At 45.3% G+C, this 27,584-nt stretch overlaps 1 non-coding gene across 1 annotated transcript; it reads right to left on the bottom strand.

The window, feature by feature from the left end:
- Nucleotides 1-22,232: 22,232 nt before the first annotated feature.
- On the bottom strand, nucleotides 22,233-22,306 carry trnat-ugu (transfer RNA threonine (anticodon UGU)). The gene has a single exon. It is a non-coding gene; the product is annotated as a tRNA-Thr (tRNA).
- Nucleotides 22,307-27,584: the final 5,278 nt, after the last annotated feature.

Below are 27,584 nucleotides of genomic sequence, written 5' to 3'. Positions count from 1 at the left end.
AACTAATGTTTGGGCTAACTCATGGCATCAGGTCAAACTTGGGCAAGGAAACCTCCTGCTGATTACCACCTACCACCCTGCCACCTCCCCCGCCCCCCGCACCCCCCCCCCAGCCCCTCAGCTCTATGTTGAACACCACTTGGAGGGAGCACTGAGTTGGAACAGGGCACAGAATGTACTCTGGCTGGGGGATTTCAATGTCCATCACCATGAGTGGCTCGGTAGCACCACTACTGACCATGCTGGCCGAGTCCTAAAGGACATAGCTGCTCGACTGGGTCTGCAGTATGTGATGAGGGAACTAACAAGAGGGAAAAATATACTTGACCTCATCCTCACCAATCTGCCTGCCGCAGATGCATCTGTCCATGACAGTATTGGTAGCAGTAACCACTGCACAGTCCTTGTGGAGATGAAGTCCCGTCTTCACATTGAGGATACCCTGCATTGTGTTGTGTGCCACTACCACTGTGCTGAATGGGATAGATTTTGAACAGATCTAGCAATGCGTATCTGGGCATCTTTGAAGCACTGTGGACCATCAGCAGCGGCAGAATTGTACTCAACCACAATATGTAACCTCATGGCCCGGCATATTCCCCACTCTAACATTACCAACAAGCTGGGGACCAACCCTAATTCAATGAAGATTGCAAGAGGGCATGCCAGGAGCAGTACCAGGCATACCTTGAAATGAGGCGTCAGCCTGATGAAGCTACAACACAGGACTACTTTCATGCCAAACAGCAGAAGCAGCATGTAATAGACAGGGCTAAGTGATCCCACAACCAACGGATCAGATCTACACGCTGCCACATCCAATGATGAATGGTGGTGGACAATTAAACAACGAACAGGAGAAGGTGTCTCCACAAATATCCCTATCCTCAATGATGGGGGAGCCCAGCACATCAGTGCAAAAGACAAGGATGAAGAATTTGAAACAATCTTCAGCCAGAAGTGCCGAGTGGATTATCCACCTCGGCCTCCTTCTGAACTCCCCAGCATCACAGATGCCAGTCTTCAGCCAATTCAATTCACTCCAGGTGATATCAAGAAATGAATGAAGGCATTGGATACAGCAAAGGCTACGGGCCCTGGCAATATTCTGGCAATGGTACTGAAGACCTGTGCTCCAGAACTTGCTGCACCCCTAGCCAAGCTGTTCCAGTACAGCTACAACACTGGCATCTACTCGGCAATGTGGAAAATTGCCCAGGTATGTCCTGTACACAAACAGCAGGACAATTCCAACCCAGCCAATTTCTGCCTCATCAGTCTACTCTCAATCATCAGTATAGTGATGGAAGATGTCATCGACGGGGCACTTGCTTTGCAATAACCTGTTCAGTGACGCTCAGTTGGGTTCCGCCAGGGCCATTCAGCTCCTGACGTCATTACAGCCTTGGTTCAAACAAGGACAAAAGAGCTGAACTCAAGAGGTGAGGTGAGAGTGTCTGCCCTTGACATCAAGGTAGCATTTGACTGAGTATGGCATCAAGGAGCCAGAGCAAAACTGGAGACAATGGGAATCAGGAGGAAAACTCTCCACTGGTTGGAATCGTACCTAGCACAAAGGAAGATGGTTGTGATTGTTGGAGGTCAATCATCTCAGCTCCAGGACATCACTGCTGGGGTTCCTCAGGGGAGTATCCTCGGCCCAACCTTCTTCAGCTACTTCATCAGTGACCTTCCTTCAGTCATAAAATCAGAAGTGGGGATGTTCACTGATGATTGCACAAAGTTCAGCACCATTCACAACTCCTCAGATACTGAAGCAGTTTGTGCAGAAATGCAGCAAGACCTGGACAATATCCAGGCTTGGGCTGATAAGTGGCAAGTAACATTCGCGCCACACAAGTGCCAGGCAATGACCATCTCGAACAAGAGAGAATCTAACGATCTCCCATTGACATTGAACGGCATTACGATCGCTGAATCCCCCACTATCAACTTCCTGGGGGTTCCCATTGACCAGAAACTGAACGGGAGTAGCCTTATAAATAGTGTGACTACAAGAACTGGTGAGAGGGTAGGAATCATGCGGTGAGTAGCTCACCTCCTGACTCCCCAAGCCTGTCCACCACAAGGCACAAGTCTGGAGTGTGATGGAATACTATCCACTTGCCCAGATGGGTGCAGTTCCAAAAACATTCAAGAAGCTCGACACCATCCAGGACAAAGCAACACGCTTGATTGGCACCCAGTCCATAACATTCACTCCCGCCACCACTGACGTACAGTAGCAGCAGTGTGTACCATCTACAAGATGCACTGCAACAATGCACCAAGGCTACTCAGGCAGCACCTTCCAAACCTGCATCCTCTACCGCCTAGAAGGATAAGGGCAGCAGATGCACGGGAACACCACCACCTGAAAGTTCTCCTCCAAGCTACACATCATCCTGACTTGGAACTATATCGCCATTCCTTCACTGGCGCTGGGTCAAAATCCTGGAACTCCCTTCCTAATAGCACTGTGGGTGTACCTACCCCACATGGACTGCAATGGTTCAAGAAGGAAGCTCACCACCACCTTCTCATGGGCAATTAGGGATGGGCAATAAATGCTGGCCTGGCTGGCGACGTCCACATCCCATGAAACAAATAATTAAATACAATAACAGCTCATCTCAATTCCTAGTATTTCTAAATCCCACCAGACCAACATAAGCTAAACAATTATTGCATGTTGTGATTGACGGTCTGGTCTGTAAACTGCACTGTGTCACAGATTGCTGACATTTGCTAACTGGAAGTGAGAACTGCAAAATCGGGACAGTAGTTCACAAAGTCTGTCAGTGTGAAAGAATCAGGCAATGTGAGGTAATAGAATTTGTCTGTAAATGTTACACTCATATTGCTTTATATTTTTATATTGAAAATAAAAGTAATCATTTCATGAAAATAGTGACATGTTGTCCAAACTTTGGTAGCCAGTTGTTTTCGTCTTGCACTCAGCAGGGCAATCCACAAGAATACCAATTTAAGGGAAAACAACAACTTTCTTCTGTATGAGAAGAGAGTGCTGATTGGTTGGCAAGTGAACTCTGATTGGTAGAGGCATTGCCATTCAGAATGCAACAGTTTATGGTGACTGACAGATAACTGCCCAGCTTTGTTTGAAATTTAAACCAGGCAGCTTGACTCTGATTGGTCAAGGCATTGCCCTGAGGAATGAGCCAGTGAATGGCTGTCACTTATTTTGTTTAGCTGAAACTGGCACAATGTGTGTGCATGTTCTTTCTGTCTGCAAAGAACAGGGCCCTGTGTATTAATATATGTTGCTTACAGTATACACCAATGCACCACACTGTGAGCCCTACTGACAGTCTTAAATCAGTTGTCAGTGTAATTCTTAGCACACTGAGAATTATTTAGCAAATGTTGTCCTATTGTGGAATCACATCTCATGTTGGATACTGTGTTTTGAGTTTTGCAAGCGCGGGTTGGTTGGGTAGGGCCCATTGCGAACAGCGGAAGGGACATGTTATTTGATACAATCCGCCAGTTTTGGGATGTACGGTCTAGAAACCTAGCATCACACTGGTATTGAAATTCATATATCACGTTACTTATTTATGTGATAGGCAGGACGTCTCTTTTGCTTGACAGCAGCATCCTGTTAGTGGCGAACACCACACTTGTTGCCCCTGCATAGTAACAGCAGGAAACAGCTCGCTTCACCTGTTACTCAAATGCTGGGGATATATTACCTTTCCAGGGTAATTTGAGGGAGACTGGGCACATTTCAGGGCTCAAAATGACGTCCTTCAGCCCTTTTATAGGTTTGTGTGATATACAGTGAGAAATGATCTGATCAGTGTAGCCATTGTAATGCAGGATGTCTTTGATTCGTCCTATTTCAGCATCAAGCTTGCATGGTGAGCAAATGGCTCAGCCCTATTTATGAGGTTGCCGATAAGACCAATCTTATAGCCCGTGGAACTGTAAGAATCCCAACGCGTGTATTGACCAGTGAAGGTAGGTTTGCGGTAGACCGTGGTAGAAAACCCCTTAGCAGATTTCTCAACTCGTACATCAAGGAAAGGGAGCTCTTTGACTGCTCCATTCCAAAGGTGAATTTGAGTGCAGGATGGAGCCCATGAAGTTGTGCAAGGAAATTATTTCATGCAGCTGCGGATTCAAATATAGCAAATGTATCATCTACATATTGGTAATATGCAAGAGGTCGGAGGTTAGGTGTCATTCCCTTAAAAAAAGGTTTGTCATGGAATCCAACAAAGATGTTTGTGAGAGCTGGGCCTGGAGGGGATCCCATGGCAACACCAGCGATACATGGTGTCAATAAAACTGAACTCAACTGTGCAAGTTGCCGAGTTCATAAGTTCAATGAATATGGATTTACACAATGGTGACTGGTCTAGATCACCATGATATAGCACTGCAGTGCAAATATCTATGGCTTCCTGAAGTGGTACATTGGTGAATAGGCTAGCAATGTCAAATGAGCACATGGACACGGCATTGCTATCGATATGCAAATCCTGTATGGTCTTCACAAATGTGAAGGAATCCTTTGCCGTGTATGTGGAGAACTTGCTCAAAAACTGGTTGTAACAATTTGCCCAACCATTTGGCAAATTCATTTCAGGATACTATTTGCATTACTTCAAATAAGGAAAACACAACGACACAAAGAATTGAGCACAACGCTGAAAGTTTCACAGCAAATAGTCAAATGGGAAAAGGATGAAATACAGAAAGAAAAAGCCTAAAATACTGAAAACACTCAGCCAGTCCGGAAACAACTGTGGAGAAGAGAAGCTCGGGTTAGTGGTCCAGTTATGTGACCCTTCACTAGACCTGAACCATTGCTCCTACCTTCCTCTCTCCACAGATACTGCTGGAACTGCTGAGTGTTTCCAGAATCTTCTGTTATTATTCAGATTTCCAGTGTGTGCAGTATTTCTCTTTTTGAAAATAAAATATTCCCTAAGAGGAATGGAACTTAACATAAAAAAAATAGGAGTAGGCCATTCGGCCCATCGAAATAGCTCTGCCATTCAATAAGATCACAGCTGATCTCCTACATCAACTCCATCTTACCACACTAGCACAGATCCCTTGATTCCCTTAGTATCCAAAAACCTATCGATCTCTCTCTTGGATATACCAAATGATTGAGCATCCACAGCTCTAGAGTCATAGAGAGATACAGCACTGAGACAGGCCCTTCAGCCCACCGAGTCTGTGCCGACCAACAATCACCCATTTATACTAATGCTACATTCATCCCATATTCCCTACCACATCCCCACCATTCTCCTACCACCTGTCTACACTCAGGGTAATTTACAATGGCCAATTTACCTATCAACCTGCAAGTCTTTGGCTGTGGGAGGAAACCGGAGCACCCGGCGGAAACCCACGCGGTCACAGAGAGAACTTGCAAACTCCGCACAGGCAATACCCTGAGCGGAACCGAGGTCACTGGAGCTGTGAGGCTGCGGTGATAACCACTGTGCACAGAGAAATTCCAAAGATTCACAATGCTTTGAGTGTAAAAAAAATTCTCCTCTTCTCAGTCCTAAATCATTGAGCCATTTGTACTGAGACTGTGATCCCGAGTTCCAGATTCCCCAGCCAGAGGAAACATCCTCCCAGCATTTACCCTGTTAAATCCCTTAAGATTTTTTAGGTGCCAGTAAGATTACCTCTCAGTCTTCTAAATTCTGAGGAATATTTTTTTTTATTTCCAAAATATACTTTATTCATAAAAATCTGTAAAAATTACATTGCCAAACAGTTTCAAAACAGCACCAAAAATACAAACATTTCAAGGGAGATCAGTTTCCTTCTATACTATCATGAGTTTCTTCACAACCCTTCCATTTAACAACTGTCATGCCAATTACAGTTTTACATTTACAGCAATTGAAAATATTAACGATACAGTTCGAGGGGTTTCCCATGGATCCAGCCTCTCAGTTGAACTTGGTGGGGGAGACCTTACACTGTGGTCTTTCCCCATTGCGCCTTTGCTGCGGCTGCCCCAAGCTTTAGTGCGTCCCGAAGCACGTAGTCCTGGACCTTGGAATGTGCCAGTCTGCAACATTCGGTGGTGGACAACTCTTTGCGCTGGAAGACCAGCAAGTTTCGGGCAGACCAAAGGGCGTCTTTCACCGAATTGATAGTCGTCCAGCAGCAGTTGATGTTTGTCTCGGTGTGCGTCCCTGGGAACAGCCCGTAGAGCACAGACTCCTGTGTTACAGAGCTGCTTGGGATGAACCTCGACAAAAACCACTGCATCTCTTTCCACACCTGCTTTGCGAAAACACATTCCAGGAGGAGGTGGGCGACCGTCTCTTCCCCACCACAGCCACCGCGGGGGCACTGTGCGGAGGGGGCGAGACGTCGGGTGTGCATGAGCGATCTGATGGGGAGGGCCCTTCTCACCACCAGCCAAGCTGCATCTTGGGGCTTGTTTGAAAGTTCTGCTGATGAGGCATTCCGCCAAATGACTTTGACGGTCTGCTCGTGGACCCATCCGACAGGATCCACCGTCTCCTTTTCCCGTAGGGCCTTGAGGACATTCCGTGCAGACCACCGCCTGATGGACCGGTGGTCAAAGGTGTTTTCCGGCAGAAACTGCTCTGCGAAGGATAGGTGGTACGGCACGGTCCAACTGCATGGAGCGTTCCGCGGCAATGTGGCCAAGCCCATCCTTCACAACACCGGGGACAGATAGAACCTCAGCACGTAGTGACACTTGGAGTTTGCGTACTGGGGATCTACACACAGATTGATGCAGCCGCACATGAAGGTGGTCATCAGGATGAGGGCCACGTTGGGTACATTTTTCCCGCCCTTGTCCAGAGATTTGAACATCGTGTCCCTCCGGACCCGGTCCATTTTAGATCCCCAGATGAAGCAGGAAATGGCTCGGGTGACTGCCACAGCGCAGGAGTGGGGTATGGGCCAGGCCTGCGCCACGCAGAGCAACAACGTGAGCGCCTCGCACCTGATGACCAGGTTCTTACCCACAATGGAGAGAGATCGCTGCCCCCACATGCCCAACTTTTTTCGTACCTTGGCTACCCGCTCCTCCCATGTTTTGGTGCACGCCCCGGCCTTTCCGAACCATATCCCCAGCACCTTCAGGTAGTCTGACCTGACGGTGAAGGGGACAAAGGATCGTTCAGCCCAGTTCCCAAAGAACATGGCCTCGCTCTTGCCGTGGTTAACTTTGGCTCCCGAGGCCAGTTCGAGCTGGTCGCAGATGCTCATCAGTCTGTGCACAGACAACGGATCCGAGCAGAAGACGGCGACGTCATCCATGTACAGGGAGGTTTTAACCTGAGTGCCTCCACTACCTGGGATTGTCACCCCTCTTATGCTCGCATCCTTCCTAATAGACTCAGCAAAGGGTTCAATACAACAAACACTCATTCCCACCCGTTGATTGAGACTGCGCTGCTGATGTTTGTGTAGAGCAGTTGGTTCCAATTGCAGATTCCCTCCCCAAACCCCATTTTGGAAAGCACGTCCACCATGTTGGTGTGCAATATCCTGTCAAAAGCCTTCTCCTTTTCCAGGCTGATAAGGCAGGTGTCCACCCTCCTGTCCCGTACGTAGGCGATCATATCCCTGAGTAGCACGAGACTATCAGAGATCTTCCTGACAGGTACAGTACAGGTCTGATCAGGGTGAATCACCAACTCCAGAGCAGACTTGACTCGACTGGCTATGACTTTGGACAGAATCTTGTAGTCAACATTAAGCAGTGAGATGGGCCGCCAATTTCTCATTTCTGCCCTCTACCCCTTTCGCTTGTCAATGAGGGTGATGATGCCTTTCCTCATGGATTCTGACATGCTGCCGGCCAGGAGCGTACTCTCGTATACTTCCAGCAGGTCCGGGCCGACCCAGACTCACAGGGCCGAGTACGAGGAATATCGGCCTTGTCGACTCAATCTCTTCTCATAGGACAATTCCCTCATCCCAGGAAGCAATCGAGTGACACTTTGTTACACTTCCTTTAAGGCAAGAATGTCCTTCGTTAGGTCAGGGGAACCAAAACTGTACACAGTGCTCCAGGTGTGATCTCACCAAGGCTCTGTCTAATTGTAGTCAAACTTCTTTATTCTTATAAAAACTCTTCACAATGTTGAACACAACTATTAACTGCCTCATTAACACCTCTGCTCTAAGAAGAAGGACCCCAGCTTCACACACCCCAGACCCCTATTCTTTCCACATTAGCTGAATTCCTGCATCTCTGATACCATTCCAGTAAATCTCCTCTGCACTCTCTCTGAGGCCTTGACATTCCTGCTAAAGTGTGGAACATGGAATTAGACACAATGCTCTAGCTGAGGCCTATAACCAGTGAGATTTATAAAGGTTCTGCCTCAATTCCTTGTCTGTGTCCCGTACTCCCATTTCTGGTTTCTGACTCAATGTCGGCTCTGAGCTGTTGAAACTGCCTGAATAAATAGTTCCACCCAACAAAGCGCTCGGAATGTGAGAAGGGACAAAGTGAGTGACCAAGTACATCAACTCCAAGTAAAACTCCACCATGAAGTGAAAACACTCAAAACACAACGGCTCTTTTAAGAGCCACCCACAATCTCTCTGAAAAAGCTGCACCAACATCTCTCTAGAATTGGTTTATTTAATTGGTTTTAATGCTCAGTAACTCTCTGGAACTTTCTCACTGTCTTTGTGTTTTCTGTTTCAATCTGGTATGGAGATTCTGGGAAGGTGAGTTTCACTGCCTGGGAGGATCTTTGTGGTTTTCCTGCAGAAACACAAAACAAAGTCTCTTTTCAGAGTCACCCACCGCCTCATAGGGACAGCAGTGACATGGGAACGGGAGCTGGGGTGTGTTTTATGCCGGAAATATCAGTTAATGATTTATGTTGTGCTCTCTTTATATTCCAATCTCTGAATTGAGCCTTTCCACCGCACCAGGGTTATGGGGAGAGTTTTCATCGTTTCTTTTCCAAACGTACAGACGATGTTATAAAGTTGCTGATTTATCCAGATGGCGGATTCTCCCCTCACAGTGAAAAGTAACATCGCACCTTCACATCTGCCCATTGTTTTATAATTGAATAATTAGTCAAATGGAATTATTTGTGATGTTATTTCCCCCGAGACGGTGCTTCCTGCAGTGAAACTGACAGGGTTTGTGAAACTGATCAGTTTCAGCTCAGTCATTCAGGGACCTGGAATTGCAGCAGTTTGAACCTGCTGTAACCCCAGCCCACTTGTGATTGGTCACCCTCTTCTCATAAAGTCAGTGACAGCACTTTTTTTTAATTTCCAAAATATACTTTATTCATAAAAATCTGCAAAAATTACATTGCCAAACAGTTTCAAACAGCACCAAAAAATACAAACATTGCAAGGGAGATCAGTTTCCTTCTATACTATCATGACTTTCTTCACAATCCTTCCATTTCACTATTGTCATGCCAATTACAGTTTCACATTTACAGCAAATGAAAATATCAACAATACAGTTCGAGGGGTTTCCCATGGATCCAGCCCCTCAGTTCAACTTGGTGGGGGGTCCTTACACTGTGGTCTTTCCCCATTGAGCCTTTGCTGCGGCTGCCCCAAGCTTTAGTGCGTCCCTAAGCACGTAGTCCTGGACCTTGGAATGTGCCAGTCTGCAACATTCGGTGGTGGACAACTCTTTGCGCTGGAAGACCAGCAAGTTTCGGGCAGACCAAAGGGCGTCTTTCACCGAATTGATAGTCCTCCAACAGCAGTTGATGTTTAACTCGGTGTGCGTCCCTGGGAACAGCCCGTAGAGCACAGACTCCTGTGTTACAGAGCTGCTTGGGATGAACCTCGACAAAAACCACTGCATCTCTTTCCACATGAAGAGGCCATTCGCCCCATCAATTCCATGTCGGGTTTCCAATCTGTTCTGTCCCCGACTCGATCCCCAAAGCCCTGCATAACCCCTTTGGGTCAAAATGACCGTGGCAGAACTCGAACCGACAATCTTCCAATAACTTCATAAAACACACTGAAGTCAAACGCCTTATCCATTCGGCCACACGGCCATTAGATAAAATGAATGATCCAATCGGAGAACCTCAAAGTACAAAATACAGCAAATCATTGGCTGAACCTGTCAACCTGGCAGAATATTTGAATTCGTGAATGCCGCCAATTTCACTGTGGAAAAGAAGTGATCGTCTGGAAAAGTACATAAAAATCTATTTTCCCATCACAATTAAAAAAAAAAGCTTTTAAAACACAATTTTGCTTTTACCGACTCAAATTGCTGGCGCTATTTTATGAACAGCTTTATTTTGCCCATTTTTGTCAACTTCTCATCGGTAACTGACAGTAAAAGACTCCGTTCAGCAATCTTTCACACGACAAATAACTCAAACTCGGTGTGGAAGTAATAAATTACAGACTATTGCTAATTCCCCTTCACACAGGCTTCAGGGGGACAGTGAGAAGCCACTGAAATAGTGGCTTCATCCTTTTAAAAGGTTCCCATTCTGTCCTGTTACTGACATGTTGGAATCAGATTTGTATTTAGCAAGTTATTTCTGTGAAAACAAAATCCTCAACGGACCAGCTGGGAATCTGGGAATCACTATAGTAAAATAAAAGGCTTTTGATTGAGAAGACGGGACCTTCTCACCAGCAGCCGGGTTACATTCCCCTCACATCCTTGCACAGTGAGCAGCTCTTTCCCTCGAGAAATAGACAGCAGCAGTTGGAAGTTCAGTAAAAGGATCGGTTCATTGAGACAAGTTTCTGAGTGACAGGTGGTGCTGAATATTAATACAAGAAGGTCCTGGAAAGGGAAACAAGTGTCCAGAGTGGGGTCTGAAATCAGGACAGGGAAATGGCCAGCACTGACACAGATCATTTCATTATTGCATTGATGTCTGACTGTCTATCAGGAGAAGCGAGTTAAACACATGATGGTGAAAGGAATGGAAGATGACGCTGGTTGTTCTAGATGAAGAGGGATAGACAGAGGTGTGGGTGCAGCAGACTTCAGACAGTAATCAGCCCTTTCAGATACTGTGGGTGGATCTGAAAAGAGCCTTTGGGTATTTGATAAAATCCTGGCAGATTGACTTGGTTTTGGTGCCCAGAGCGGTGGTTTTCTTGGGCAGCAGCACGGCCTGGATATTCGGCAGCACCCTGCCCTCAGCGTCCTGGATAGGAGGTTTCAGGAGGTTCTCACCCCGGAGCTGAAGAGAGCACAGGCAGAGAGGGATTGGGAGTTTGCCAGACAGACAAGAAGGTCAAGGCAGGTAGTGCAGGAGTCCCTGGAGGGCATCCCACTTTCCAACTGGTATTCAGTTCTGTGTACTGATGGGAGAGAGGGTTCCTCTGGAGAGTGCAGTGAGAGTCATGACCAGAACTCCATGGATGGCTCAGCTGTGCAGGGAGGGAGTAGAAAATGCAAGCGAGCAATACTGGTAGGGGATTGTATAGTTAGAGGAACAGATAGGTATTTCAGTGCTCGCAAACCAAGTTTCCTCCTTGGTGCAAGGATCATGGATATCACTGAGTGGCGACAGAGCATTCTGGAGGGCAAGGATGCACAGCCAGAGGTCGTGGTCCACATTGGTACCAACGACATAGGAAGAAAGATGGATGAGATCCTTCAGGCTGAGTTTAGGGAGTTAGGAAAGAGATTAGCAAGCAGGACCTCAAAGGTAGTGATCTCCAAATTACTCCCAAGGCCACATGCTAGTGAGCATAGAAATAGGAGAATACACCAGATGAATGCATGGCTGAAGAGATGGTGCAGGAAGGAGGGCTTCCGATTTCTGGGGCATTGGGACCAGTTCGGGGGAAGGTTGGACCTATATAAGTCGAACGGTCGACATCTGAACAGGACCAGGATGAATATCCTTGCAGGTGCTGTTGGGGATTGTTTAAACTAATTTGGCAGCTTGATGGGAACCTGAGGGCAGTTTCAGAAAGGGCAATTTCAGGGCAGGGAAAGGGAGGCAGAACATTAGCGAATGACTCTGAAAGACAGAAGAAGCAAAGTTTAAAAAGTGTGCAGCAGAGGAATTTGGCAGTGTTAAAGGATATTTATTTATTTAAAGAGGCAACTTGATTGAAACATATCTGATCCTGAGGAGTCTTGATAGGGTGGATGTGGAAAGGATGTTTCCCCTTGTGGGAGAATCTGGAATTAGCGGTAACTGTTAAAGAATAAGGGGTCACCCATTTCTGACAGAGATGAGGAGAATTGTTTTCCCTCAGAGGGTCGTGAGTTTTTGGAACTCTCTTCCTCAATAAGCGGTGGAAGCAGAGACTTTGAATATTTTTAAGGCAGAGGGACATCGATTCTTGATAAGCAAAGGGGTGAAAGGTTATCGGGGGTAGGCGGGAATATGGAGTAATCAGTTCAGCCGTGAACTTATTGAATGGGGAAGCAGGGTCTCGGGGTTGAATGGCCTACTCCTGTTCCTAATTTTTATACTTGTATGTATATTCATATAGTAAATAAAGCTGATGAGCTGAGGGCACAGACAGACACATAGAATAATACAGCACAGGAACAGGCCATTCGGCCCTCCAAGCCTGTGCTGATAAAGTAACATCACACTTTTTCTTTTTATTTAGAGATACAGCACTGAAACAGGCCCTTTGGCCCACTGAGTCTGTGCTGACCAACAACCACCCATTTAGACTAACCGTACAGTAATCCCATATTACCTACCACCTACTTCCACTAGGTGCAATTTACAATGGCCAATTTACCTCTCAACCTGCAAGTCTTTGGCTGTGGGAGGAAACCCGAGCACCCGGCGAAAATCCACAGGGAGAACTTGCAAACTCCACACAGGCAGTACCCAGAATCGAACCCGGGCTCCTGGAGCTGTGGTGCTAACCACTGCGCCATTGTGCCCACACATGGTAACACAATATCATTGCAATAAGGGAAACTTGGCTTCAAGAGGGCAAGAATGGCAGCTCAACATCTCTGGATATAGAGTTTTCATGTGGCAGAGGGATAAAGAGGTGGGAGTGTAGCATTATTAGTCCAGGAAGGCATACAGCTTTGAGGAGGGATTAAATGCTAAATGAATCATCAAATGAGGCCATATGGGTGGAGCTCAGAAATAAAAAAGGGGCAGCCACACTACTAGGAGTGTACTGTAGACCCCCAAATAGTGAGAGAGAGAGATAGAAGAACAAATATGTAGGCAAATTGCTGAGTGCAAAACTATAGGGAAATAATAGTTGGGGATTTCAACTATCCCAATATCAACTGGGATACAAACAGAGTGAAGGGCACAGAGGGCACAAAATTCTTGAACTGCATTCAAGAGAACTTTAATAGCCAGCACATCACAAGCCCAATGAGAGGGGGCACAATTCGAGAGCGAGTCTTCAGTAATGAAGCTGGGCAAATAGCAGTGGGTGACCATTTTGGAGATAGCTTTTTTTTATTCATTCATGGGATTTTGGGCGTCGCTGGCCAGGTCAGCATTTATTACTCATCCCTAATTGCCCTTGGGAAGGTGGTGGTGAGCTGCCTTCTTGAACCGCTGCAGTCCATTTGGGGTAGGTGCACCCACAGTGCTATTCAGAATGGAGTTCCAGGATTTTGACCCAGTGACAGTGAAGGATCAGCGAAATAGTTCCAAGTCAGGATGGTGTGTGTCCTGGTGGGGAACTTGCAGGTGGTGGTGTTCCCATGCATTTTATGCCCTTGTACTTCTAGTTGGTAGAGGTCACAGGTTTGGAAGGTGCTGTTCAAGGAGCCTTGGTGCATTGCTGCAGTGCATCTTGTAGATGGTACACACTGCTGCCACTGTGCGTCGGTGGTGGAGTGAGTGAATGTTTGTAGATGGGGTGCCAATCAAGTGGGCTGCTTTGTCCTGGATGGTGTTGAGCTTCTTGAGTGTTGTTGGAGCTGCACCTATCCAGGCAAGTGGAGACTATTCCAACACACTCCTGACTTTTGCCTTGTAGATGGTGGACAGGCTTTGGGGAGTCAGGAGGTGAGTTACTCGCCTCAGGATCCCTAGCCTCTGACCTGCTCTTGTAGCCACGGCATTTATATGGCTACTCCAGTTCAGCTTCTGGTCAATGGTGCCCCTAGGATGTTGATAGTGGGGGATTCAGCAATGGTAATGCCATTGAATGTCAAGGGGAGTTAGTTCGATTCTCTCTTGTTGGTGATGGTCATTGCCTGGCACTTGTGCGGCCCGAATGTTACTTGCCACTTATCAGCCCAAGCCTGGATATTGTCCATGTGTTGCTGCATTACTACACGGACTGCTTCCGTATCTGAGGAGTCATGAATGGTGCTGAACATTGTGCAATCATCAGCGAACATCCCCACTTCTGACCTTATGATTGTAAGAAGGTCATTGATGAAGCAGCTGAAGATGGTTGGGCTGAGGACATTACCCTGAGGAGCGCCTGCAGTGATGTCCTGGAGCTCAGATGATTGACCTCCAACAAACATAACCATCTTCCTTTGCGCTAGGTATGACTCCAGCCAGTGGAGGGTTTTCCCATTGACCTCAGTTTTGCTCGGGCTCCTTGATGCCATACTCGGTCAAATACTGCCTTGATGTCAAAGGCAATCACTCACACCTCACCTCTTTTGTCCATGTTTGAACCAAGGCTGTCATGAGGTCAGGAGCTGAATGGCCCTGGCAGAACCCAAACTGAGTGCCACTGAGGCAGGTTATTGCTAAGCGAGTGCCGCTTGATGGCACCTTCCATCATTTTACTGATGATTGAGAGTAGACTGATGGGGCCTGAAGTGATGGAAGGTGTCATCAACATTGCCATCAAGCAGCACTAGCAGATATGTCCTTTAGGATTCGGCCAGCAGAGATGCTCCCGAGGCACTGTTGGTGATGGACATTGAAGTCCCCCACCCAGAGTACATTCTGTGCTCTTGCCACCCTCAGTGCTTCCTCCAAGTGCTTTTCAACATGGAGGGGTACTGACTCATCAGCTGAGGGAGGGCAGTAGGTGGTAATCAGCAGGAGGTTAACTTGTCCATTGTTTGATCTGATGCCATGAGACCTCATGGGGTCCAGAGTCGATGTTGAGGACTTCCAGGGCAATTCCCTTTCTACTGTACCGATACCTCTGGTGAGTCTGTCCTGCCCGTGGGACAGGACATACCCAGGGATGGTGATGGCAGTGTCTGCGACATTGCCTGTAAGGTATGATTCTGTGAGTATGACGACGTCAGGCTGTTGCTCTCCCAACTTAACACAAGCCACCAGATGTTACTAAGGAGGACTTTGCAGGATCGACAGCGCTGGGTTTGCCATTGTCATTTCTGGTGCCCAGGTCGACGCCGGGTGGTCCGTCTGGTTTCATTCCTTTTTATTGACTTCGTAGTGTTTAGTTTCAACTGAGTGGCTCGCTCGGCCATTTCAGAGGGCATGTAAGAGTCAACCACATTGCTGTGGGTCTGCAGTCGCATGCAGGCCAGACAAGAACAGCAGATTTCCTTCCCTAAAGGGCATTAGTAAACCAGATGTGTTTTTACAACCATCAACAATGGTTTCATGGCCATCATTAGACTTGCTTTTTAATTGCAGATTTATTATTTGGATTTAAATTTCAATGGTGGGATTTGAACCCACGTCCCCTGAGCAATACCCTAGGTGTCTGGGGTACTAATCCACTGACAAGTCCACTGACAAGACCACTACGCCACCACCACCCCTAGTGACCATACTGCAATTAGTTTTGGCATAATCATGTCAAAGGACAAAGTTACAACAGAAGTAAAAGTTCTAAATTGGGGGAAGGCAAATTTTACAAAACTGAGAGGCGACTTGGTGGATGTGGACTGGATACAACTACTTGAAGGAAACCCCAAAAATGTTCTATCAGTACATTAAGAGCAAGAGGATAACTAAGGAAAGGGTACGGCATAAAAGAGATGTACAAGGGAACGTATGAGTGGATGCAGAAGATGTGTGTGGGGTTCTTAATGAGTTTTTGTCTCTGCCTTCACAAAGGAGAGGGATGATGCAGACAAAGAAGAGGAGTGTGAAATATTAGATACGATAAGCATAATGAGAGTGGAAGTACTGGAGGGTCTGACATCCTTCAAAATGAATAAATCACCAGGGCCAGATGGTTTGCATCTGAGGTTGTTAAAGGAAGCCAGGGAGGAAATAGTGGATGCGCTGAGGATCATCTTCAAATGCTCACTGGATATGGGGGAGGTGCCGGAGGATTGGAGGTCTGCGAATGTTGTACTATTATTTAAAAAGGATGTGAGGGATAGGCCCAATAATTATAGGCCGGTCAGTCTGACCTCGGTGGTGGGTAAATTATTAGAATCAATTCTGAGGGACAGGATAAACTGCCACTTCGAAAGGCACGGATTAATCAGGGATAGTCAGCATGGATTTGTTAAGGGAAGGTCATGTCTCACGAACTTGATTTAGTTTTTTGAATAAGTAACAAGGAACATTGATGAGGATAGTGTGGTGGATGTGGTCTACATGGATTTTAGTAAAGTCCCACATGGCAGACTGGTCAGTAAAATGAAAGCCCATGGAATACAGGGGAATGTGGCAGGTTGGATCCAAAATTGACTCAGTGACAGGAAACAAAGGATAGTTATCGACGGATGTTTTTGCGAATGGAAAGCAGTTTTCAGTGGCATTCCACAGGGCTCAGTGTTGGGTCCCTTGCTGTTTGTGATATATATTAATGATTTGGAATTAAATGTGGGAGGTATGATTGGGAAATTTGCCTATGACACAAAAATTGGCCGTGTAATTGATAGTGAGGAGGATAGCTGTAGACTTCAGAATGAGATGAATGGATTGATTGAGTGGGCGGAAAAACGGCAAATGGAATTCAATCTGGAGAAGTGTGAGGGAATGCATTTTGGGAGGGCAAACAAAGCAAGGGAGTACACAATAAACAGGAAGATATTGAGAGGTGTAGAAGAAGTGAGAGACTTTGGAGTGCATGTCCACAGGTCCCTGAAAGTGGCAGGACAGGTAGATAGAGTGGTGAATAAGGCATATAGAATGCTTTCCTTTATTGGCCAAGGGATAGAATAGAAAAGCAGGGATGTAGCGCTAGAACTGTATAAAACGGCGGTTCGGCCACAGCTGGAGCATTGCGTAGAGTCTGGTCATCACATTACAGAAAGGACATAATTGCTCTGGAGAGAGTACAGAGGAGATTTACAAGAACGTTGCCAGGGCTTGAAAGTTGCAGCCATGAGCAAATATTGGAGCGGCTCGGGTTGTTTTCCTTAGAACAGAGGAGTCTGAGGGGTGACTTGAATGAGGTGTACAAAATTATGAGGCGCCTAGACAAGTGGACAGTAAGGACCTGTTTCCCCTGGTGGGCAGGTCAGTTACCAGGGTGCACAGATTTAAGGTGATTGGTAGAAGGGTTAGAGGGGACATGAGGGGAAACGTTTTTACCCAGAGGGTGGAGGGTGTCTGGAATTCGCTGCCAGGAATGGTGGTGGAGGCAGAAACCCTCAACCCATTTAAAAATACCTGGACATGCACCTGAAGTGCTCAAATCTGCAAGTCTACGGATCAGGTGCTGGAAGGTGGGAATAGATTGGGTGGCTAGATTTTTCGGCCAGAGCAAACGCGATGTGCTGAATGGGCTCCTTCTGTGCCCTAGTTTTTCTATAATTCTATGGAAATTGCCAGCACTGACACAGATCATTTCATTATTACATTGATATTGGACTGACTGATAGGAGAAGCAAGCGAAACACATAATGGTGAAAGGAATGGAAGATGACGCTGGTTGTTCCAGATGAAGAGGGATAGACAGAGGTGTGGGTGCAGCAGACTTCAGACAGTAATCAGCCCTTTCAGATACTGTGGGTGGCTCTGAAAAGAGCCTTTGAGTATTTGAAAAAATCCTGGCAGATTGACTTGGTTTTGGTGCCCGGAGCGCTGGTTTTCTTGGGCAGCAACACAGCCTGGATATTCGGCAGCACCCTACCCTGAACGATGGTCACCCCTCCCAGCAGCTTGTTGAGCTCCTCGTCATTGAGGACGGCCAGCTGTAGGTGTCTGGGGATGCTGCGGGTCTTCTTGTTGTCCCGGGCCGCGTTACCGCCAAGCTCGAGGATTTCAGCGGTCGGATACTCGAGCACAGCAGCCAGATAGACCTGGCCTCTGGCCCCCACACGCTCAGCATAGTTACCCTTTCTCAGGAGCCTGTGAACACGGCCCACCGGGAACTGCAGTCCAGCCCGGGAGGAGCGAGACTTGGCCTTGGACCGACCTTTCCCGTTGGTCTTTCCTCTTCCAGACATTTACACAATCTCACAAATACTTTCACAATGAATGGATAATTTCGTCAGCATTAAACATACACATGGGGTAGTCAGGATGGTCGAGCAGTCTGAGACGGTTCATTCAGATCACAATTCTCTCTGCAGGGGTGGGTTCAAATTCCCCTTCTGATAAGTTGTGTATGGACATGACTAGAGGTATTTGGGAGCAGCAATGAAGAACAAACAGAGATCATGAAAGAATATTGACAAGCAAAATCAAAACAAATCCAAAGATGTTTCATCAATACATTGCAGTCAGAGGCAACTGAGGAAAGAGTAGGGCCCATCAAAGACCTAAAAATGTAGCCTATGTGTCAGGGTGGAAGATGTTGGTATGTTTATTAATGAATATTTTACTGTCTTCACAAATGAGGGGGGTGATGCAGATTTTGTAATTAAGGAGAAGGAGTGTGAAGTATTGGACATGATAAACTGAGGGAGAGAAGAAGTATAAATGGGATTAGCATCCTTGAAAGTGGATAAATCATCAGGGCCCGATGAAATGTACCCCAGGCTGCTAAAAGAAGTCAGGGAGGAAATAGTGGAAGGTCTGACCATCAGTTTCCAATCCCTCACTGGATACAGGTGTGATGTCAGAGGATTGGAGGTCTCGTAACACTGCAATAAAAGCAAAATTCTGCAGATGCTGCAAATCTGAAATAAAAACTAGTTGCATTGGAAATACACAGCAGATCTGGCAGCAACAATGGAGAGAGAAGCAAAGTTAACGTTTCTGTTCTGATGAAAGGTCACTGACCTGAAATGTTAACTTTGCTTCTCTCTCCACAGATGCTGCCAGACCTGCTGTGTATGTCCAGCACTTTTTGTTTTTATTGCTAACATTGCACCATTCTTGAAAAAATAAGCGAGTGATCGACCAGATAATTAAAGGCCAGTCAGCCTAACCTCAATAGTGGGCGAATTATTGGATATAATTCTGAGAGACAGGATAAACTGTCACTTAGAAAGGCACAGATTAATCAAGTATCGTCAGCATGGATTTGTTAAGGGAAGCTCCTGTCTGACTATCTTGATTGAATGTTTTTGAAGAAGTAACAAGGAGGATTGATGAGGATAGTGCAGTTGATCTGATCTACATGGATTTTAGCAAGACTTTTGACAAGGTCCCACATGGCAAACTGGTTAAAAAAAAAGAAAAGCACATGGGATCCAGGGGAATGTAGCAAGCTGGACACAAAATTGGTTCAGTGGCAGGAAACAAGAAGGAATTGGTTACAGGTGTTTTTGCAACTGGAGGACTGTTTCCAGTGGTGTTCCACAGGGCTCAGAACTAGGTCCCCTGCTTTTTGTGGCATATATTAATGATATGGACAAAAATGTAGAGGGCACAATCAAGATGTTTGCAGATAACACAAAAATTGTCCGTGTTGTTGATAGGGAGGAGAATAGCTGTGCACTGCATGAAGATATCGATTGACTGGTCAGGTGGGCAGAGAAGTGGTAAATGGAATTCATATTGGACAAGGGTGAGGTGATGCATTTGGGAGGTCAAAAAAGGCAAAGGAATACACAATTAATGGTAGAACACTGAACGGTGCAGAGGAAGTGAGAGACGTTGGAGTGAATGTCCACAGATCCCTGAAGGTAGCAGGACAGGTCAATAAGGTGGTTCAGCAGGTATATGGAATCCTTTCCTTTATTAGCTGAGGTATAGAATATAAGGGTGATCTGGGTATCCATGTCAATAAGTCACTGACAGCTAACATGCAGGTGCAGCAGGCAATTAGGAAGGCGAATAGTATGTTAGCCTTTATCACAAGAGGATTTGAGTACAGGAAAAGTGAATTCTTGCTTCAATTGTATAGAACCTTGGTTCGACCGCACTTGGAGTACTGTGTGCAGTTTTGGTATCCTTACCTTAGGAAGGATATTATTGCCATGGAGGGAGTTCAACGAAGGTTCATCAGACTTGTTCCTGGGATGGTGGGACTGTTCTATGAAGAGAGATTGGGAAACTGGGGCTGTATTCTCTAGAGTTTCAAAGAATGAGAGGTGATCTCATTGAAACCTACAAAATACTTAAAGGACAGTCAGGGTAGATGCAGCTAAGATGTTTCATCTGGATGGGGAGTCGAGAACCAGGGGCTCAATTTCAAAATAAGGGGGAAGCTCCTTGGGACAGAGAAGAGGAGAAATTTCTTTACTCGGAGGGTTGTGAATCTTAGGAATTCTGTACCCCAGAGGGCTGTGGAAGCTCAGTCGTTGAGTATGTTTAAAGCAGGGATTGACAGATTTCTAAATACAAATGACATAAGGGAATATGAGGAAAGTGTGGGGAAAAGGGCATTGAAGCGGATGATCAGCCATGATCATATTGAATGGTGGGGAAGGCTCGATGGGCTGAATGGCCGACTCCTGCTCCGATGTTGCTATGTTCCTAACTCCACATGATCGGCGAGGCAAAGCCTCAGGCCGACTTGTCGGGTGGTGTAAACAGATATCACTGCTTCTGATCTTCACCAGAACAGAGAGTGAGATGCAACATTGATCATCAAACAGACTGTGAGAGAATACAACAGAATAAAACACATGGAGAGACACTGTGGAATAACAAATAGATTTGATTGGAACTTTGACTTTGATTGGAATGGATAAAACGCCAGAAACAGCAGATTAAATTGGGATTCTCATCATTGTATTGATCTGAGACAGAAAAGAGAAACTGATGGAAAGAAGGGAAGAAGGAAGAAAAGAAAGGATGGAACTGTTCAGTTTTTAAAGTTTTTTCACTTGCCCATCAAAGCTGGATAAAAAAAAAGTTGCAAATAACAGAGAATTTCACCAAAAAGGGAGATGAAATGCTGCCGAAACCTTGGATCGAAGGATGCCCCAACAGATCACCTGTTTAACTGTCTCCTCACTGGGGGATTTCAATCAGTGAGCAATATTATTCTCTACCTTTTTTTGTCAAATGAACCCAGAAGTGTCACTTGGAATTAATATCTGTGTTGCGACTCCTGAATAATAAAATTGTGAGTTTCTCGATATTTTCGGGACACATTTCCTGCTGAAAGAACTAAGAACTCTTTTCTAATTTGCACAATACTATATACACATTCATGAAGCCTCCTAAACTAGCATCCTTGGTGCTCTCTCCTCGCAAACCTCATCTCATGTGACTGTTACATCATCACTTTGACAGTGGGAGTGATTGATCCCAATGTCTTCAGCATTAACACTTTACATCTTTATACTACACTGTCTGTCCAAAAAAATGGGTGGAGGGAACTTGATTTATCGAAACACCAACAGCTGCCAGTTGAAAATAAACTCAAACCCATCAGCGAGAGTGAGAGAGAGACTGTCAGAGAACTTCCTGCATCCAGTCCTCACCCTGTCACACTCAGCAGAGGCTCACCCAGACCCCACTCTCATCAACACTGAACATTGATACCGAGACACTTCAAATACTGTTTATAAAAGGCAGGAAAGGTCAAAGTTCACACAGCTTTATTGAACAGAACAAGGTTTAATATCTTCTGACTGTTTCTCGGTAACCACATGAGACACAGGTTTTCTTATTTGGTTCCTTTGATTTTTCTTGTTCCTGACTGACAAATGTTCCAAACATCAGATCAACCCTCCCACTTGCATCATGTCCCAGTCTCAGTCACAAGCAACAGATAACAACACAAACACTCTGAAACATACAACGCAGTCACACTTTCCTTTGTGACATTAATGTCGAGCTGTTTTCCTGGTTGAATGCAACTGTGAACAAATTTGGATCAAAGAAGTTGCCTTTGAAATATCAGCACTGAATTTCTGTGCAAGGAGGAACAGCCATTCCAAACTCACATCCGACACAAAGGCTGTTTTCTCCTGTGATGAAAATTCATCATGTAATTTGAATTCTCACTTCAAGTTGAGAAGACACAGATGGAAGTGATTGACAAGGTAACTTCTACATCACAAATGAGAAGCAAGGCTCCACTGGAAATTGAACCCAGGCTCTCCTGTTTACAAGGCAGGTGCTTTAACCAACTTAGCTACAGAGCCAGATGTTGATACAATTAAAATTAGAGGAGTACACTATTTATTCTCATATAATATCAATATCAAAGCAAAATGCAGCAGATGCTGGAAATCTCAAATAAAAACAAGAAATGCTGGAAATACTCATCAGGTCTGGCAGCATATGTGGAGAAGGAAGCAGAGTTAACGTTTCAGGTCAATGACTCTTCTTCAGACCCTTCTATATATTCTCATCCCACTTCTCCACAGGTCACCACATATATTTTATCTTTTCCCACTTCCTGAAACAGTCAATCATATACTCTATTCTTCCCAGAATAGAAGACACTGACCAGGTTTCTTTAATGAACAGCAAAATTATGAGTTTATTGCAGAACTAGTCATGAAATAAAGCATAAATACACAGGTAGAAATTTTAAAAGTTCCCTTTTTTCCTTAACCAACATTTAAAGTCCCTTTCTTCCCACAGCCCCACACACGCACACACACATACACCGGTTAACTGAAAAAAAAGAATTATTTTTTACAATTCTGAGTTCTGTTAAAGACAAAAACAACACTTGGGCTGATTACTTGTTCATTCCTGAAGAAAACAGCAGCTGAGATATGTTGTTCCAAAACTGGCATACAGTCGATCTTCTGAGTATGCGTAGACAGGTCACTAGGGTCTTTTCGAACAGTTTTTTAGAGGCAGTGTTGAGAATTAATTTTAGCAGGCTTTCTTCAAAGACAGGAGAAGAGATGAATTGACACAGTGAAGTTCTCAGGGTCTTTTAAAGATTTGCTGCAAAACAACGTGGGTTGTGATCTTCTCTCCTTTCTTGACACTTCTTCAGGCTAACTTTATCAGCTGCTCACTCCAGAAGGTAAAACACAATGACTGCTACAAATAAAAGCTTGTTAGTTTTCTGCCCTCTTCGGTGTTTGCTGCTGCTGCCGGGTTTGTCCAATCAAGAGGCGCAACTGACTTCTCCGTCCACATTTCCCCCTGTTACCAGGGTTTCTGTTCTACATTTAACTTGAGTCATGTGACAACCAGTAAACATAGCTGCCAAATTAGTACTTTCAGTACCCTCTTGAAAAAGAACTGGTCTGACATTTATTAAGTTTGACGATGAATTCCTCAAAAAAAATTTCACAAAAAAAAAATTCAAAATCACTTCCATTACATCATGTACATTCCCTGAGCTACAGGTTATTGCAAGTCTCCCTGGCTGTGTTTATTTTTGTTGATTTTGCACTCAGGTTCTTTCTGAATCCATGTGTTTGCAGAACTTTGTCAGTGAGAAACATAGAGATATGCTTAAAGATTTCCCTGCAAATTATTCATATCTCCATCTTTCTCCGAACTTTGTAGAAACACATTAATGTGTTAAACATTGAAAGGTGACAGTGTTTATTGTGACGGGGTTCCATTTATTCAGACACATCTGGTATAAAAGTGCTCAAGAAATGATTCACACATGTAATGTATTTGTATATTATGTGCATGACATAATGACGCAAATAAACAATTCCTTGCACTTGCCACGCTTGGTGTATATTTTCTCTGCTGATGCCCCCTGAATATATTTGAGAAAATGGTGATGAGGATGAGATAAAAGTCTGTAAATATAGGCAGCAAACAGCAGCAGGGACAGCAGTGTACAGGATCAGCTAGCTCCTGGCGACCTACCTACTCGGATGGTGGAGATTTTAGGTGGATTGTGTGAAGCCTGGGCCACAGAATGTCTCTTCAGTTGAATGAGATTCCTCAGGGTCTTCCTGTGCATCTGATTCAAATTGCTTATTTGGGACAATATGGCTGCACACATATGGGATACATCAGAAGGTGAGGAACTTATGAGAGGGCTTGAGAACCATTCAGTTCATATATTGAAAGAATGGACATGTTTTTCAGAGCGAATAACATTTTGGAATTTGAAGGTGAAAGTGCAGAGGTCAAGACTCAGAATAAGGCAATTCTTGAGGGCAAGAAAGCAATTTTGCCAATTGGAATTAGCCTGGAAGTGTATGACCAGCTAACAAAGCTTCCTGCTCCCATCAAGGCAAAAGATGTGCCATTCAAAACAATCATGACCAAGTTGGAGGAACATTTCAACCCGAAGCCACTAGAGATCACGGCAAGCTAGAAATTTGGAAGCAGAAATCAGAAAAGTAGTGAAACAGTTGGTGAGTACATTGTGGCATGAAGAATTTTTCACTACATTGCAACTTTGGCATATTCTTAGACCGTGCATTAGGAGACAGATTTGTGCTTCTATTGGTGGATGAGAAAAGATACCAAACACACAAAATCTCACATTCGAGCTCGCATGTAAGATTGCTCTTTCCATGGAGATTGCATCAAAGAATGCTCGAGAATTTCAGCCTGTGCCAGTGATTGTAACACACTTCAGGGGAGCTTAAAACAACTGGTAAAATGCGCTTTCTCATGGCAGATAAAATTTACATAGAGAATTGTGAAGAGGTACAATTTGGGAGGAAGAATAAGGAGAGGCCATATAAATGAAATGTTACAATTCTAAAGTGGGTACCGGAACAGAGATACAATGTGCACCCATCTTAGAGTGTTTGAAAAGGCTTCAAAGAGCAAACACGACACTTGGCTTTATTAATAGAGACATATAGTAAAAGCAAATAAGTTATGATAAACCTTTATAAAATACTGGGTCTGAATGGCCTACTCCTGTACCTCCACATAAAGCTTCCATTCCAGGTTTGCACACACTCGTCAGGATCACTCTCCACAGATCCCGCCACTCCAGGCTCGGACACCCTCTTCAGGATCACTTTCCATAGATCCCACCACTCCACGCATGGATATCTCCCTCATGATCAGATCATCGGTCCTTAGTCCTGCCACATCCAGTCATGAATGATGGTGAACAATTAAATAACTAACCAGATGAAGAGGCTCCAAACAATCCCCATCCTCAATGATGGTGGAGCCAAAGCTGAATCATTTACAACCATCTTCCATCAGAAATTGCTCAGTGGATGATTCATCTCGGCCTCCTGAGGTCCCCAGCATCACAGTTTCCAGTCTTCAGCCAATTCGATTCACTCCACATGATCGCAAGAAACAACTGAAGTCACTCGATACAGCAACGACAATACGCCCCAACAACATCCCGGCTCTAGTACTGAAGACTTGTGCTCCAGAACTAGCTGCGCCCTCAGCCACACTGTTCCAGTAGAGCTGCAACACTGGCATCTACCCGACAATGTGGAAAATTACCCAAGTGTGCCCACTCCATTAAAAAAAGCAGGACAAATCCAATCTGACCAATTACCGCCCCATCAGTCAACTATCAATCATCAGCAAAGTGATGGAAGATGTCATCAACAGTGCTATCAAGCACCAGACACTTAGCAATAATCTGCTCATCGATGCTCAGTTTAGGTTCTGCCAGGGTTCCTCGACTCCAGGCAAATACTTGGCAGGTAGAGTATAATGTGGGAAAATGTGAGGTTATCCACTTTGGTAAGAAGAATGGAAAAGCAAAACATTATTTAAATTGTGAGAGATTACAGAATGCTGCGGTATAGAAGGATCCGGGTGTCCTCGCACATGAATCACAAAAAGTTACCATGCAGGTAGGGCAAATAATTAGGAAGGTAAATGGAATATTGCCCTTTATTTCAACGGGGATGGAGTATAAAAGAAGAGAAGTCTTGCTGCAAATGTACAGGGTATTGGTGAAACCACACCTGGAGTACAGTGTACAGTTTTGGTCTCCTTATTTAAGGAGGGATATGCTTGCATTGGAGGCAGTTCAGAGAAGGTTCACTGGATTGATTCCTGTGATGAAGTGGTTGTCTTATGTGGAGAGTTGATCAGGTTGGACCTATACTCATTGGAGTTAAGTAAAATGATAGGTGATCGTACTGAGACATTTAAGATGTTAAGGGGGCTTGACAGGGAGGATGCTGAGAGGATGTTTCCCCTCATGGTGGAATTTAGAACTAGGGGACACAGTTTCAGAATAATGGTCTTCCATTTAAGAAGGAAATGAGGAGGAATTTCTTCTCTCAGAGTGTCATTAATCTTTGGAATTATCTTCCACAGAGAGGAGTGGAGGCTGGGTCATTGAATGTCTTCAAGACTGAGTTTGACAGAATTTTATCTACAAGGAAGTCAAGGGTTATGGGTGGCAGGCAAGAAAGTGGGGTTGAGGCCATGATCAGGTCAGCCATGATCCTATTGAATGGTGGAGCAGGCTCGAGGGGCCAAATGGCCTGCTCCTGCTAATATTTCTTCTTTTCTTATTTTTTATTGCAGCTTGGTTCAAACAGACACAAAAGAGTGGAGTTCTAGAGGAGAGGTGAGAGTGATTGCCCTTGAGAGAGTGTAGCATCAAGGATCCCGAGCAAAATTGAAGTCAATGGGAATCAGGGGGAACACTCTCCACTTGGTGGAGTCATACTTCGCACAAAGCAAGATGTTGTGGTTAGTGGAGGCCAATCATCTCAGCCCAGGACATTGCCTCAGGAGTTTCTCAGGGAAGTGTCCTCGGCCCAAACATCCTCAGCTGTTTCATTGATCACTTTCCCTTCAACATAAGTCAGAAATGGGAATGTTCGCTGATGACTCACAACTCTTCAGATACTGAAGCAGTCTGTGCCCACAAGCTGCGAGACCTGTACAAACTTCAGGCTTGAGCTGATAAGTGACAAGCAACTTTCTGGCCACACAAGTACGAAGAAGTGAACATCTCCATTGAGAGAGAATCAAACCATCTACCTTTTGATATTCATCAGCATAATCATCGCTGAATCCCCCACCATCAACATCTTGGGTGTTACCATTGACCAGAAACTAAACTGGACCAGTCACATCTATGCTGCAGCTATAAGTGCAGGTCAGAGATTAGGAATTCTGCAGCAAGTATCTAGCCTCCTGCCACCTCAAATCCTGTCCACCATGTACAAGGCACAAGTCAGGAGTGGGATGGAATACATCCCACTCAACAACACTCAAGAAGCTCAACACCATCCAGGAGAAAGCAGCCCACTTGATCGTCACCTAACCCACCACCTTAAACATTCACTTCCTCCACCACCAGTACACAGTGGCTGCAGTGTGTACCATCTCCATAAGCACTGCAGCAATTCGCCAAGTATCCTTCAACAGCACCTTCCAAATCCGTGACCACTACCACCTCGAAGGACAAGGGCAGCAGATGCATGGGAACTCACTACCTGCAGGTTCCCCTCCAAGTCACTCACCATCCTGACATGGAACTGTATCGCCATTTCTTCACTGTTGTTGGGTCACAATCCTGGAACTCCCTCCCCA

The sequence above is a fragment of the Heterodontus francisci genome, unplaced genomic scaffold, assembly GCF_036365525.1.
Source record: "Heterodontus francisci isolate sHetFra1 unplaced genomic scaffold, sHetFra1.hap1 HAP1_SCAFFOLD_240, whole genome shotgun sequence".
NCBI lineage: Eukaryota > Metazoa > Chordata > Chondrichthyes > Heterodontiformes > Heterodontidae > Heterodontus > Heterodontus francisci.
Note: the sequence above shows the minus strand (reverse complement) of the source record. Positions and strands in the feature narration are given on the sequence as shown.